We start from the raw sequence: 16,802 nt of genomic DNA, 5'->3' as shown, positions 1-16,802 counted from the left end.
ATATCATGAGTGTCCTCTACAATTCTAAAACAGTGACCATATATTGGGGTACACCTTAGATGCTGATTTCTCTTTTAGTCCCTAGATTTCTGCAGTTGTTTGTTCCTGTTTCCTGGCCCTTTGCAGGATAAACACAGTGAAAGTCCTGGTTGACTACACATAACCTCAACTCTTTCTGCATTTTCTCATCTGCTCAAAGCTTGACTATTGTAATGTTCTCTATAAGGTTTTCCTTTGTCATCTCTCCAAAGGTTTCAGATATTCCACAAGAAAGGGGTCAAAATTTGATATAAGAACATAAGAATAGCAATACTGGATCAGACCAATGGTCAATCTAGCCCAGTATCCCATTGCCAATGGTGGCCAATCCAGGTCACAAATACCTGGCAGAATCCCAAATAATAGCTAGATTCCATAGAGGGGCATAATCGAAAGGTCGTCCAAGTACGAATTAGGACGCTCTTGCGAAGTCGGGCAAAATCCGGTAGGTATAATCAAATAATAATATGGGCGTCCTTAGGCATTCGATTATCGCCATTCAAAACGCCAAAATAACGGCTGCACAAAGGGTAGTAAAAAGGGCGCCTTTAGACATTCGATTATCGCAGTTGAAAACGACTAAATCCGGCCACAGGTGTTTCGCATGTACAGTGCATGCAGTTCCGGACATCCAGGTACAGGAAATATGAGGAACGTTCATAAGCGTAAACTACAGGAGGATCATGCTGCTCCACCGAATATTCTTCATATTTTCCATATCTGGATGTCCGGAACTACATGCACTGTAGGTAGGAACATGCAGCTATATGCATTTTGTGTATATGTGAAAAGGTTCGCAATGTTCATACTCATTTATATAAGGCAAGCTCCGCACGCATCAAAGGCCCGCATGCATAACCATTCATGCACGTTATGGACGTCTATGCTTATGACGGCGTCCAAGTGCTGAGTCGGCCATATATGGCGCTTGTTTTCCAAGAACGCTTATTCACTGAGAACTATGGAGGAGTTCCGTAGGGAGCGCAATTTTAGCGAGGTGGAGAGCCTGCTGCTGGTGCGGCTGTGCCTTAGGCACCGGCACAGCCTCTTCATCCAGCACCACCACCTGCCCCCCAGGATACAGGCAATGCGAGTCTGGACCCGGATAAGGGACAGGCTGGAAAGGTAAGTGTTTGTCGTCCCCCCCCCCCCCCCCCCACACACACACAGTGTTGTGCCTCTGTGCTACTGGATGTACAAATGAATATCTGTCCTGAAGGCAAAAAACGACCATCCCCTGACTCCTGCTGTACAAACTTATATCTTACAGACAGTTTGGCATTCACAGGGACCTAGAGTCCCTGCACAGGAGGTTCCGTCAAGTCAGGCGGGAGAGCCCTGACCTCATCAGGGCAGTGCGACGCCACCTGAGGGCTCGACGTAAGTATTCAAAACAGGACACATGCACTCATTTGTAAATGTATTTATTGAATAATGCAAATGTACTGTACAATATCACTTTCCATGTGGCTAATAGGCAACTAGTAGGTCATAACACCTCTGTCCCAGATCAAGGCCTTAGGTTGCAGGTGCCCTCCCATGAGTGTGGCTGCAACCTCCAACCAACCTCCTCCGAGATGAATGAGATGACATGCCTCACTTTAGTATCCCCCTTTCTGGGGTGGGTGGATACTAGTAGTCCTGGCCGAGGTCCTACTTTTAGTGGATGTCATTGCCTTATATTAAAGTTATGTGCTAACCCCCCCCCCCCCCCTCCAAAAAAAAAAACAATACAAAGAACAAAACAGGTCAGTATTCACATATCATTATGCAAACATGCTGGGCACCAATGAGTGTGGTCTGCCAACATGTCCTGTGTGTTCTGTGTCAGAGCACCTTCCAGGGTTCCCTGTCATGTCATCTGACGCATCTCAGTCCCCATGGGTATAGGCCACGCCTCACCACACCTTTCCCCATCCCCCGCGTCAGGCCACACAGCTCCTGCACTATGCAAGCCATGTTGCATGTGCTGATCTCAACCACGATCCTTTTACATATACAGGCCGCCAGCAGCAGCAGGAGGAGGAGGTGGCTGAGGAGGCCGACCAGGAGGAAGAGGCAGCCGAGGAGGCCCAACAAGAGGAGGAGGCCGAGGAGGACCAACAGGAGGAGGAGGAGGCTGAGGAGGCCCAACAGGAGGAGGAGGAGGAAGAGGAGGCCCAACAGGAGGAGGAGGAGGAAGAGGAGGGCCAACAGGAGGAGGAGGAGGAGCAAGTCTTCCTCATCGATGAGGCCATGATGGAGGAGGAGGAGGGGGTCCTCATAATCGATGAGGGAATTATGGAGGAGCTCCCACCAGTTGCAGCTCCATCGCCCTCATCCCCTGGGCCAGCTCCATCCCCTGGGCCACCTCCATCCCCTAGGCTACCTCCACCCCCTGGGCCACCTCCAGCCCCTAGGCTAGCTCCATCCCCTGGGCCAGCTCCAGCCCGTGGCCCAGCTCCAGCCCTGCGCCTCTTGCAGCACCTGGTAGATGGCCAGAACCAGGTGCTGCAGGAGCTGAGAGCCATAAGGCAGGGTAATGAGCAGCTCCACATGCCACTGAGGGTGCTTCTGGCACTGCTCATTACCCTGCTACAAAGGGCACTACACTTGGGGCATGGCCACCGGTGAAAGACTTTGTAGGGTTTGGGGGGGGGGGGGATTTGTACATTTTGGGGGGATTTGTACGTTTTGGGGGGATTTGTACGTTTTGGGGGGGATTTGTACGATTTGGGGGGATTTGTGTCTCCATGTTTAAATAAATATATGTGTTTTATACTGCATATAACAGGGTGTGTGTGTCTGTAGGTTGTGCATTACATATTATCAAATGCTGGTGTTGATGTGAGAGGAGGCAACATGCACTGCATTGCATGAACTGTGAAGTGTGAAAGAGAAATATGATGCATATCTGTGATAATTGTGCCCATAAAGAAGGCCACCTGCATTCCATCCTGCATGGCTGTATGTGCGGGGGGGGGGGGGGGGGGGGGGGGTGTGGCCATTACTCTTGAGGCACACAAATGGCCATCCAGCCTTTCTCCCTCCCTCCCCCTTACCATAGAGCCCCACAGCACAGAGTGCTGTAAATAATAGATTTGTTGTCTGGCACTAGTGATCTGCCAAGTAGAAACTTGCAGATAACCCTAGGTAGCACATAGACGATGTTTGCTCTCTGATCACCAGACACCCTTACCCACAACCACACCACATTGGTGGTGCCACCAAGGAGCTACAAGCAGCTGGGTCATGTTTTCACATTCCAATCCTTCAACAATGGTATATAGTGCTGAGGAGAAAAGGGAAAACAATAGTCACAGTATTTGATGGATATTTATATCAGCACAATTGCATTATAATACAACAGGTACAGAAGGGCACCCAAATATATATGTGTTTATTTACATTGAGTTTGGTCACCCCTTTTTCAGTAGTAGCTCAAGGGTGTGTTACATTCAGGCACTCTGGATCTGTCTCAGTCCCAGGAGGGTGTTAAGTTTCGTTGTGACACAATGGACAGTAATGTCACTTGGCCAAGTTCACACAGAGCAGCTGGGATTTGAACTGGCAACCTGTGGATTACAAGACTGGTGCTGTAACCACTATGCCATGCTAGCCACCAGGCTGCAGGCAGCTGCAGGTAATTTGGATTAGGAACTGTAATCAAACACCCTCACCGTCACCATGACTGAAGGGCTCACTAGGCAGGTACCTGTGGCCACCATGCAATTCGTTTGCAGACTAAAAGTTAGAAATGCTTCACTTTCATAACTATGGAGAATTATAGGAGTGTGTTCAATAATGTGGAAAAGGCATTCATTGCATATATTCTTCCCCTCCCCTCCTCCCAGCAACCTTCACAATGGGTGAGCACTTCATAAATGGGGACTGGGGTGCAGCACATAAAGCGTAGAACCTACCGGGGAGTCCCACAGGCCCAACATGATATGGTCCAGCAACTCCAACAGGAACACCACACAGTACAGCCCTGAAGCACCACCAATAAGGGCCCTCAACGTCCTCCGCTGCACAGCATCCACTAGCAAACCTGGTGAAAATAGAAGTAACAATTGAATGCAAAGCACATCCAGAGAATGGGCAGCCCTTGAACAAGTGGCTAAGAACTATTAGCTTACCTTGAACTTGTGTGGCAAGATTCTAAGCAAGCACCCACCTGCAACAGAAATGTCACTGATGCGGAAATGGAGTTCAAGGGATGTGGAACACTGCAAACAGAGGGGCCGAGGCCAACCCCCCAGAAGATGACAGAAAAAATACAAACCGTACAAACAAACAGGTGTTGAAACGCATATACCCCCCCCCCCCCCCCCCCAATGTAAAGAACAATCGGTAAAGTGCAAGCAAACAGCCCGTTTAAAAGGCCAGCACTAAAAGGAATGTAGGTGAGGACGCCCATACGGCTCCGCCCATAATCAGAATCGTGTCCACAACACAGTGCAGCTGGGGACGCTCATAGTACTCCGCCCATAATCGTAATCACGGATACCCAAATCGCTCGCCTATCTCAAGGCCGCCCATTCCCCCTTCAACATGGGCGTGTCTGGCGAGTATTTAGGTGCTTTTCTCCGGATTTTCGAATCGCTTTGTTACAATGGCACCGAGGCTGCCTCCGACCTGCAAGGGTAATTTTAGCGATGCCGAAATCGAGCTCCTGGTGCAGGAGATAGACAGGAGACACACATTTCTGTTTGCTCCCACAGGCCAGAGACTCGCTGCCTTTTCTTGGTTGAGAGGTGCCCAGCTCTCCCACCGGTTGCCTTCTCAGGTGCCGTGGAGGACTTGCAGCTCATCTGCATATCCTCGGAGCCTTCGCCAGAGTGACTCCCAGGTCCGTTCCGATCCACTCGGGGCCTCTGCTCAAGGTGCCGCGCGCCGTTAGGCGCGCGAAAGCTTTCCTTCTAATAAGTTCTGGGAGAAGAGGATATTTCTCTGGTAAGTGAACAAATTTTGCTTGTGCTTTCGGAATTTGAAGATTGGGGTTTAAAGGAGGAACTGTAAGTTAGTGATAGGCTGATATCCTTAATACTTTAGCAAGTTTTAAATTACGGAAAAAACTCAAAAAACACTAAGATGGAGTCAGCAGTCCAGCAGCGAGAGGGGTGCTATCCAGTCTTTTGCATTGAGTGTCACATGTATGATTATCTCCCAATTGGTGAGGTGTCATATGTGTGTGCCCGATGCAAAGAGCTCCTAGCTCTCAGAGAACGTGTCCGTTCCCTTGAGGCTAGAGTAGCAGACTTGATGGAGCTGAGGGAGACAGAGAGGTACATAGAGGAGACCTACAGGGATGTTGTAGAGAAGTCCCACCTCCAGTCAGGTAGCCCCTGTGCTACCTTGGAGGAGGGAGGTCTCCTAGAAGGAGAGCATCACCCTGGTGAAGTAGGAAGTACTCCTGTAGCCAGGACCTGCCCACCAGGGGATGTATTATCCTTTCGCACCGAGGATATATCTCCAAATGTTGCCCGGGAGGGAAAGGTTAGGACAGCTGTTGTACTTGGTGATTCGATCATTAGGCATATAGATAGCTGGGTGGCTGGTGGACGTGAGGATCGCCTGGTGACTTGCCTGCCTGGTGCGAAGGTGGCGGACCTCACGTGTCACCTAGATAGGATTCTAGATAGTGCTGGGGAGGAGTCCGCTGTCTTGGTACATGTGGGTACCAATGACATAGGAAAATGTGGGAGAGAGGTTCTGGAAGCAAAATTTAGGCTCTTAGGTAGAAAGCTGAAATCCAGATCCTCCAGGGTAGCATTTTCTGAAATGCTACCTGTGCCACGCGCAGGGCCCAAGAGACAGGCAGAGCTCCAGAGTCTCAATGCGTGGATGAGACGATGGTGCAGGGAGGAGGGCTTTAGATTTGTTAGGAACTGGGCAACATTCTGGGGAAGGGGGAGCCTATTCCGAAAGGATGGGCTCCATCTTAACCAGAGTGGGACCAGGCTGCTGGCATCGGCGTTTAAGAAGGAGATAGAGCAGCTTTTAAACTAGAAATGGGGGGAAGGCCGACAGTCGCTCAAAAGAGCATGGTTCGGGATAAGGTATCTTTCAAAGATATCACCATAACAGGGAAGATAGAGTATCCTGATAGTGAGGTTGCAAAAGAGATTGTAGTAGATCGGGTATCTTTAAATAACAATAAAAATCAGACAAAAGATTGCCAATTAATACTGTCAAGTACTAAGCATGATGTACTTAGGAACAACAAACATAGTTTGAAATGTCTATATGCGAATGCCAGGAGCCTAAGAAATAAGATGGGGGAGTTAGAATATATTGCACTAAATGAAAAATTAGATATAATAGGCATCTCTGAGACCTGGTGGAAGGAGGATAACCAGTGGGACACTGTCATACCGGGGTACAAATTATATCGTAGTGATAGGGTGAATCGGATTGGTGGAGGGGTAGCATTGTATATTAACGAGAGCCTTGAATCAAATAGATTGAAAATTCTGCAGGAAGCAAAACACTCCTTGGAATCACTGTGGATTGAAATTCCATGTGCAAAGGGGAAAAGGATAGTGATAGGAGTGTACTACCGTCCGCCTGGCCAGGACGAACAGACGGATGCGGAAATGTTAAAGGAAATCAGGGACGCAAACAAACTGGGCAACACAATAATAATGGGGGATTTCAATTACCCGCATATAGACTGGGGTAATGTAACATCTGTACACGCAAGGGACATAAGATTTCTTGATGAAATCAAGGACAGCTTCATGGAACAGCTAGTTCAGGAGCCGACAAGAGAAGGAAAAATACTAGACTTAGTCCTTAGTGGTGCTCATGATCTAGTGCAGGGGGTAACGATACGAGGGCCGCTTGATAACAGTGATCATAATATGATCGGTTTTGATATTGGCATTGAAGGAAGTGAAACTAGGAAATCAAGTACGCTAGCGTTTAACTATAGAAAAGGTGATTACGACAAAATGAGAAAAATGGTGAAAAAAGACTGAAAGGAGCAGCTCGCAGAGTAAAAAACTTGCATCAGGCGTGGATGCTGTTTAAAAACGCCATCCTGGAGGTTCAGGACAAATATATTCCACGTATTAGAAAAAAGGGAAAAAAGACTAAACGTCAGCCGGCGTGGCTAAACAGTAAGATAAAGGAAATCATTAGAGCCAAAAAACAATCCTTCAGAAAGTGGAGAAGAGAACCAACTGAAAGTAACAGGATAGATCATAAGGAATGCCAAGCCAAATGCAAAGCGGAGATAAGGAGGGCAAAAAAGGACTTTGAGAAGAAATTAGCGTTGGAAGCAAAAATACATAGTAAAAACTTTTTTAGATACATTAAAAGCAGGAAACCGGCCAAAGAGTCGGTTGGGCCGCTGGACGAAAATGGTGTTAAAGGGGCGATCAAGGAGGACAAAGCCGTAGCGGAGAAATTAAACGAATTCTTTGCTTCGGTCTTCACCGAGGAGGATTTGGGGGGGACACCGGTGCCGGAAAGAATATTTGAAGCGGGGGAATCGGAGAAACTAAACAAATTCTCTGTAACCTTGGAGGATGTAATGGGTCAGTTCAGCAAGCTGAAGAGTAGTAAATCACCGGGACCTGATGGTATTCATCCCAGAGTATTAATAGAACTAAAAAATGAACTTGCGGAGCTACTGTTAGAAATATGCAATCTGTCCCTAAAATCGAGTGTAATACCGGAAGACTGGAGGGTAGCCAATGTTACTCCGATTTTTAAGAAGGGTTCCAGAGGAGATCCGGGAAATTATAGACCGGTGAGTCTGACGTCGGTGCCGGGCAAGATGGTGGAGGCTATTATTAAGAATAAAATTGCAGAGCATATACAAAAACATGGACTGATGAGACAAAGTCAGCACGGATTTAGTGAAGGGAAGTCTTGCCTCACCAATCTAATGCATTTTTTTGAGGGGGTAAGCAAACATGTGGACAATGGGGAGCCGGTTGATATTGTATATCTGGATTTTCAGAAGGCGTTTGACAAAGTGCCGCACGAAAGACTCCTGAAGAAATTGCAGAGTCATGGAATCGGAGGTAGGGTATTATTATGGATTAAGAACTGGTTGAAAGATAGGAAGCAGAGAGTAGGATTGCGTGGCCAGTATTCTCAGTGGAGGAGGGTAGTTAGTGGGGTCCCGCAGGGGTCTGTGCTGGGTCCGTTGCTTTTTAATGTATTTATAAATGACCTAGAGATGGGAATAACTAGTGAGGTAATTAAATTCGCCGATGACACAAATTATTCAGGGTCGTCAAGTCGCAGGAGGAATGTGAACGATTACAGGAGGACCTTGCGAGACTGGGAGAATGGGCGTGCAAGTGGCAGATGAAGTTCAATGTTGACAAGTGCAAAGTGATGCATGTGGGTAAGAGGAACCCGAATTATAGCTACGTCTTGCAAGGTTCCGCGTTAGGAGTTACGGATCAAGAAAGGGATCTGGGTGTCGTCGTCGATGATACGCTGAAACCTTCTGCTCAGTGTGCTGCTGCGGCTAGGAAAGCGAATAGAATGTTGGGTGTTATTAAGAAGGGTATGGAGTCCAGGTGTGCGGATGTTATAATGCCGTTGTATCGCTCCATGGTGCGACCGCACCTGGAGTATTGTGTTCAGTACTGGTCTCCGTATCTCAAAAAGATTATAGTAGAATTGGAAAAGGTACAGCGAAGGGCGACGAAAATGATAGTGGGGATGGGACGACTTTCCTATGAAGAGAGGCTGAGAAGGCTAGGGCTTTTCAGCTTGGAGAAGAGACGGCTGAGGGGAGATATGATAGAAGTGTATAAAATAATGAGTGGAATGGATCGGATGGATGTGAAGCGACTGTTCACGCTATCCAAAAATACTAGGACTAGAGGGCATGAGTTGAAGCTACAGTGTGGTAAATTTAAAACGAATCGGAGAAAATTTTTCTTCACCCAACGTGTAATTAGACTCTGGAATTCATTGCCGGAGAACGTGGTACGGGCGGTTAGCTTGACGGAGTTTAAAAAGGGGTTAGATAGATTCCTAAAGGACAAGTCCATAGACCGCTATTAAATGGACTGGAAAAATTCCTCATTTTTAGGTACAACTTGTCTGGAATGTTTTTACGTTTGGGGAGCGTGCCAGGTGCCCTTGACCTGGATTGGCCACTGTCGGTGACAGGATGCTGGGCTAGATGGACCGTTGGTCTTTCCCAGTATGGCACTACTTATGTACTTATGTACTTATGTACTACCAAGCAGCGGGAATGGCAGGCGATCCGGGACCACCTGAATGCAGTCTTCCACAGTGGCAGAGACGTGGAAGACTGCAAACGTAAGTGGCGCAGGCTGAGACGAGATGTGAGACGGAAGGCTGGTGGGAACCCCCCAGCACATGACACCGCAAACCTGACACCCCTGGAGCGGATTGTTCATCACCTGTTACCCCAGGAGGGCATTCATGGTGTCCCTGGGACCCTTGACACATCAGCACAGCCTGAGGGCACAGGTAGGTTGACCCTTATGAAGCTGGGGTATCTGTTGTGCTGCTGCACTACACTCTGTTTTACACAATTGGGGGACAGGAGGAGAGAGGTGGGGGGAGTAGTGACAGCAATGTGTGTATCTGACTGTCTTCAAACCTAGCCTAAAAGGCCACCTTTATGATGCTGCTTTGAACTCCTAACCACTACTCACTTGCTCAAGACCCTTACTCACTATCCCCACCTTAGTACTGATAGAACTGAAAAATGAGCTTGCGGAGCTACTGCTAGTGATATGCAACTTATCCTTAAAATCGAGCGTGGTACCGGAAGATTGGAGGGTGGCCAATGTAACGCCCATTTTTAAAAAAGGCTCCAGGGGAGATCCGGGAAATTATAGACCGGTGAGTCTGACGTCAGTGCCAGGGAAAATGGTAGAGGCTATTATTAAAAACAAAATTACAGAGCACATCCAAGGACATGGATTACTGAGACCGAGTCAGCACGGCTTTTGTGTGGGGAAATCTTGCCTGACCAATTTACTTCAATTCTTTGAAGGAGTAAACAAACATGTGGACAAAGGGGAGCCGGTTGATATTGTGTATCTGGATTTTCAAAAGGCGTTTGACAAGGTATCTCATGAAAGGCTACAGAGGAAATTGGAGGGTCATGGGATAAGAGGAAATGTCCTATTGTGGATTAAAAACTGGTTGAAGGATAGGAAACAGAGAGTGGGGTTAAATGGGCAGTATTCACAATGGAGAAGGGTAGTTAATGGGGTTCCTCAGGGTTCTGTGCTAGGACCGCTGCTTCTTTTTTTTAAATTTATTTATTTATTCATTTAAACAATATTTACAAGAAACATCTTGCTTAGGAAAGTGTCATATAACTAGGAACTGTTATAATAGGAAAATACTCTCAAAAACAAGCATATAAATCTATACACTTTCAAATTTATAAGACACTCAAGTCCATAATGGGAGATCCAAGATTTCAGGTAATCTAAGGGGAGAAATAATATAGGAAAAAAGTTGCTGGGTAAATCCTTCTCTGCTAAGAAATTATACATTATTCTTTAAAGCGTCTCCATTTTAACTGAGGCTACTAATGCTGACAGATGTTCAGGTTCAGTAAATACATATTTCTTCCCCCCCAGCCTTACTATGCACTTGAAAAGGTACCTTAAAAAGAAGACACCCCCCAAGTGCAGAATTTCTGGCTTAAGGAGTAAGAATTGTTTCCTCAGTCGACGTGTCTCCTTGGAGACATCAGGAAATAACAATATTTTGAGACCCAAAAAAGGGTTCTCTTTATTACGGAAAAAAAGGCGGAAGATCCAATTCTTATCAGGTAGTAGGGCGACAGTCGCTACCAAAGTAGCGGCTGTGACCAATTCAGAGTCAGAAGTCTCAAGCAAAAGAGAAACGTCAATAGGTTTTTCAGTCTCTTGATTCAAGTTCCTTTCTGGGACATAATAAACTTGGGTGAAGGGAGATCCAAGATGGCTGCGCCTTGCTAGGACGCCCTAGACCTCGCTCCTACGATGCCTAAACGTCGAGGGAAAATCGCGGGCAGAGCTTCCCCGCATTTATCCCCGCTACCTGGTCCTTTGGATCGATTCATGAGGCCACGGGAACTTATACAAGAAGGCGGAACGCCTCCGATCGGGAACGCCGGCGAACGGGAGATATTGGCTTCCCCCGGACTGGAAACAACTTTAAGCCCCGCTGCACGCACTCCTCCTCCTCAACCGCTTGGCGCCAGTTCCTTCCTCTTTGACCCGACGGGGTCTCCCTCGGAAGGAGTAGGGGACCCGGAAGAACCTCGGGGAGAAGCGTCTTTACCATCGGGGGAAGGAATGGAGGGATGTTTGCCAATATCATCACCACTTATTGAGGAGAGAGAAACTGAGGGTCAAAGTGCAGCAGATTTACAGTCTTCAGTAAGGTTTGAACTTCCTAAAGAGTTAGTGGCCAAGCCAAAGAATGTGACTTTAGATACTCTGTGGGATTTAATGTCCAACCTGGGACAATGTTTTCTTAAGCAAACTGAAGAGTTTTTACCAAGAGTAAAGACTATTGAAAGTGACCTGAAAAAAAAAGAGGAAGAGTTTAAAAAGTTTTAAATGAAAAAATGGAAAAAATTGACCAAAGGGTTATGAAGATGGAAACGTTACAAACTTTGATGGTAAAAGACGTAACTAATCTCAGGCACAAAACAGAGGCTTTTGACAATTATACTAAAAATCATAACCTGAGATTCGTTAACTTTCCTAGGATTCCAAATGTTTTTCCTCTTGATATGTTGAAACGTTATTTTCGTGAAAATTTGAATGTTCAGGAAAAGGACTTTCCACCCAGGACCGCTGCTTCTTAATATATTTATAAATGATTAAGAGATGGGAGTAACTAGCGAGGTAATTAAATTTGCTGATGACACAAAGTTATTCAAAGTCGTTAACTCACGACAGGATTTTGAAAAATTACAAGAGGACCTTACGAGACTGGGAGACTGGGCGGCTAAATGGCAGATGACATTTAATGTGAGCAAGTGCAAGGTGATGCATGTGGGGAAAAAAGAACCCTAATTATAGCTACGTCATGCAAGGTTCCACGTTAGGAGTTACAGACCAAGAAAAGGATCTGGATGTCGTCGTCGATAACACGCTGAAACCTTCTGCTCAGTGTGCTGCTGCAGCTTGGAAAGCAAATAGAATGTTGGGTATTATTAGGAAAGGTATGGAAAACAGGTGAGAGGATGTTATAATGCCGTTGTATCGCTCCATGGTGCGACCGCACCTTGAGTATTGTGTTCAATTCTGGTCGCCGCATCTCAAGAAAGATATAGTAGAATTGGAAAAGGTGCAGCGAAGGGCGACTAAAATGATAGCAGGGATGGGACGACTTCCCTATGAAGAAAGACTAAGGAGGCTAGGGCTATTCAGCTTGGAGAAGAGACGGCTGAGGGGAGACATGATAGAGGTATATAAAATAATGAGTGGAGTGGAACAGGTGGATGTGAAGCGTCTGTTCACGCTTTCCAAAAATACTAGGACTAGGGGGCATGCGATTAAACTACAGTGTAGTAAATTTAAAACAAATCGGAGAAAATTTTTCTTCACCCAACGTGTAATTAAACTCTGGAATTCATTGCCGGAAAATGTGGTGAAGGTGGTTAGCTTAGCAGAGTTTAAAAAGGGGTTGGACGGTTTCCTAAAGGACAAGTCCATAAACCGCTACTAAACGGACTTGGAAAAATCCAAAATCCCAGGAATAACATGTATAGAATGTTTGTACGTTTGGGAAGCTTGCCAGGTGCCCTTGGCCTGGATTGGCCGCTGTCGTGGACAAGATGCTGGGCTCGATGGACCCTTGGTCTTTTCCCAGTATGGCATTACTTATGTACTTATGTAGTAATTCCCTTCGCTCTTAGTTGCCCTGTCTGTCTGTCTGTCTGTGTGACTTAATTAGAATGTAAGCTCTATTGTGCAGGGACTGTCTCTTCATGTTCACATGTACAGCGCTGCATATGCCTAAAGGATTAGTAGTAATGTGTAGGTTGGCACTGTGTCACAGCTTTGAGGCCCTTCCCCACTCCCTCCACTTTTACCATTTCCAAACTCTGCATATATCCTTCCCACACCTCTATGCTGTAGCCAGCAACGTGGTTCATACACCAGTTGTAGCCAGTCTAGGAAGTCAGTAGTAAAAGAAGACATGCACATATGTCCTTCAGTTACAAAAAAACCCAACAAAAACAAAAAGGATGTGGAAGGACATCCTCAGAGTTGGTGATTGCTGTCCTTCTCTTGGGTCTTCCTCCAGCACCTCTGCCTTTCACATCAGTCTCTCCTGTCCTGGTCTCCAGCTCTGTCCCATGTACAATCACATCTGTGGCTTGCCTGCCAATCCTATTCCTCACCATCTCCTTGCTGGGTCTTCAAGAGTGGGGCCATGTATACAAATGCTGAAAAACAAAAGTGGGATATTTTCACCAACACACTTCCTCCCCCTTTTGCTATGCAGGTGATGACAGCCACTCAGATGAGGCTGGGCCTAGTGGGCTACAGGCCCAGCAAAGAACTGCAGCAGCAGCAGCAGAAGAGGTGCTACCTCCACCACCTGCTGCAGCAGCAGCAACAGCAGAAGACGAAGAGGCGCTACCTCCACTTCCATCACCTGCAGCAGCAGCAGAGCGCATACCTGCAGCTGCACCACCTGCAGCCTTTGCTGATAATGAAGAGGATGGAGAAAGGGGGTCACCTCCTTGCCAGAGGCTATCGAGCCACAGGAGGCAACTGATGCGTGTGACAACTCAGTTGCTGCGCCACAATGTGGAGCTGCATGAACACCGGCGGGAGAAGCTCCAGGTGCAGCAGGAGAAGCTCCAGGTGCAGCGGGAGAAGCTCCAGGTGCAGCGGGATATGCTCCAGGTGCAGCGGGAGGCGGTAGAGGGCCAACATGCTATGCTCCAGCAACTCCAACAGCTGGAGCATAGCATCGAGGGCCTGCGCCGTGACCTGACACCACCTACTCCAGCCATGCTGCAGCACCAGGAACTGGCCTCAATGTCCTCTAGTGGCCAGCAACCAGCGGCTAAACGGAGGACCTTGAGGTCGTCCGCCTCCCCAGCCACTGCTGCACCACCCACCAGACCAGCTCCCATTCTGGGTCCTGTGGCCAGGTTGGAGGGCAGCACTACAAGGTGGCCTGACTTTGAAAGGGCAGCTGAGGAAGCAGGCTGCCGTCTGCATACTCAGGACAGTGAGAGCAGCTCCTCATCAGAGCACTCTGAAAAGACTTCCCCTGCAGCACCAGCTGCAACCGAACACGGTGGGAGGGGTAGGAGGGGACGGGGCAAGGAGAAGGGAAGAGCCCAGGGGAGGGGTCGTGGAAAGTGATGGGACATGGAGGGGAGAGGGGGTGATGGTGGTGGAGGGGTGATGGTGTAGACATATGTGATTGCTAGGAATAAATTTCAACTTACTCTCACACAAAACTTGTCTCTATGAGTCGTTGCCTTGCTCTGACCCCCCAGCTGGTGTGCAGTCTGCTCTGCTCTGTGGGCGGGAGGTGGAGGGGGCTCCTCATCCTCTTCCTCTGGGGCCTGCTGCTCTGGTGGTTGTGGCTCCTCTGGGAGGGGCTGTCCTCTGCGCAGGGCCAAATTATGGAGCATGCAGCAGGCTACGAAGATCTTGGCCACCTTTTGGGGGCTGTAGAGGAGCTCCCCTCCAGACCGGTCCAGGCACCGGAACCTGTTCTTCAGTAGGCCAAAGGCCCGCTCTATGATGACACGGGTGGTCCGATGCCTGCTGTTGTAGGTCTCCTCCGACCCTGGTTGTGGATGCACCAGGGGGTCATGAGACAGCTCCGCTGCGGGTAGCCTCTGTCACCTTTGAGGAGAAGCACAATGAGAAAGATGAGTGTGTATTGTTTGGAGGTGTGTGTGTGGGTTGTGGAGGAGGTCTAGGTTGGGCAGATCCATGCTGCACTTACCTAGGAGCCATCCGCCAGTGATCTCCCCTCGGTCAAACCTGCGGAAGATGCCTGAGTGCTGTAGGATGTAAGCATCATGGGTGGAACCGGGGTACCTGGCACACACGTCTAATATCTCCCCCTGGGCATCACACACAACTTGCATGTTCATTGAATGAAATGCCTTCCTGATTCTGTAGGTGGCTTTATGTGCCCGGGGGGGTCTGAGTGCGACTTGTGTGCAATCAATCACACCTATGACCGAGGGGAATCTAGCTACAGCATAGAAGGCAGCCATGTTGTTGTGCAGGGCCTGGGGGGTGGTGGGGAAGGTGATGTAGTCAGAGGTGTGGGTAAGGAAGGCATCAAGGAAGTGGGTAAGGCAGTTGGAAATGGAAGCCTGGGTGAGCCCCGTGTTGACAGCAAGCACAGACTGGAAACTCCCAGTGGCCAGAACACAGAGAGCGACAGTGACTTTTAGGTGCACGGGGATGGGGTTGTTCCTATGGGTCCGGGCCTGCAGGAGTGGTTGGAGCTGGTCACACAGGTGCTGAATGGCTGCCTTATCAAACGTGTACCTAGTGATACACTGGAGGTCAGTGAGGTCAAGGAAAGTGGTGCGGGGCCTGAACACCCTGGGGCGTGAGTATCCCCTACGGGGGGCCATGTCTTCCTCCACCATGTGCATCGCCAGTGCATTTAGTGCGTCCATTGCCTATAAGCTCACTCCCACCACCACAACCACACTGCACTTGCAAGCACTCTCCGACCACACCCTCTAGCCACTCACTGCCAAACACACGCTGCAGCAGTACACAGGACAAACACAGACTCCAAACAGGTAAGGGAATGACGTATGCACGTGGGAACAGTGAATGGAGAGGGATAGGGTGAGGGGAAGGAGTTTGGGGGCTAGAAGGGGTAGGGAAGGATGAAAGGGTAAAACACAAAAGAGGCAGGTGAGGGTAAAGAGGTTCGGACTAGGGCACACACGCAAAGGTAACAGGTACTCCGCTTTCTCTCCAAACAACGATTCAGCTTTCTCTCTCAACAAATATCTCACCACTCTCCAACTACACAAAATCGCTACTTGGTCTATAGACAATTTCCCCCTTCTGCTGGTCGCTTTTATATGAGGTCTACCGAGGAACGCCCATGTTCTGACACATACTAAACCATTTCGCAAGCCGTAATATGGTATGGACGCCCAACGCGTAACACCGCCCATAACACGCCCACGACACGCCCCCTATGTCGCCGGCCGTAGATGGGCGTTTTGCATTAGGCGCGTCCTTACGGCCCCCTTTCGATTATTGGCTTTGGGCGTCTTTCATCCATGGGAACGTCCATGTGCCGTTTGTGTCGCTTTTTGTGCGCTTCTAGCGTTCGAAAATAAGCCCCATAGTGACTTCCCTCCATGTCTGTCTCAGTAGCAGAATATGGAGTTTTCTTCCAGGAACCTGTCGAAACATTTTTAAAACCAAGATATACTAACTGCTGTTACCACATCCTCCAGCAATGAGTTCCATAATTAAGTGAAAAAAAGATTCCTCATTTTTTGCTTTAAAAGTATTACCATGGGGTTCATGGCTTTTACAAAGAGAACTGTCCTGATGGCAAAGAAGGTAATCTTACAATTGTGGCTGGCCACAGAAACTCCAAGTGTGGCGCATTGGAGGTTGGCGATGATTCAGTGCTGCTCACTGGAAAAGAAAGGCATAGTAGATCTGGCCTCTAAAAGAGGGGACAGGTTCTGTAAGACATGGTCTCCCATTTTGGGACATGCTCACTCCTGTGGCTAGAAGTAATATTCTCAACTGTTAGACGTTGGGGAGGGGAGGGGTCAGGGGTGGGGAAGAGAGGGA

General features: G+C 48.2%; 1 protein-coding gene across 3 annotated transcripts in view; it reads right to left on the bottom strand.

Moving 5' to 3' along the window:
* The window catches only part of RNF38 (ring finger protein 38), a 348,251-nt gene that overhangs the window by 88,802 nt on the left and 242,647 nt on the right, over window positions 1-16,802 (bottom strand). The window contains exon 10 of one of the 3 annotated variants that reach the window (XM_030194347.1): window positions 15,326-15,337. The exons of the other annotated variants lie outside the window; for them this stretch is intronic. The gene's annotated coding sequence lies outside the window, so the exon portion shown is untranslated. Of the gene's footprint in view, window positions 1-15,325; window positions 15,338-16,802 lie in introns of those variants that run through there. 3 annotated transcript variants of the gene reach the window in all.

Source organism: Microcaecilia unicolor, chromosome 2, assembly GCF_901765095.1.
Source record: "Microcaecilia unicolor chromosome 2, aMicUni1.1, whole genome shotgun sequence".
Classification (NCBI taxonomy): domain Eukaryota; kingdom Metazoa; phylum Chordata; class Amphibia; order Gymnophiona; family Siphonopidae; genus Microcaecilia; species Microcaecilia unicolor.
Note: the sequence above shows the minus strand (reverse complement) of the source record. Positions and strands in the feature narration are given on the sequence as shown.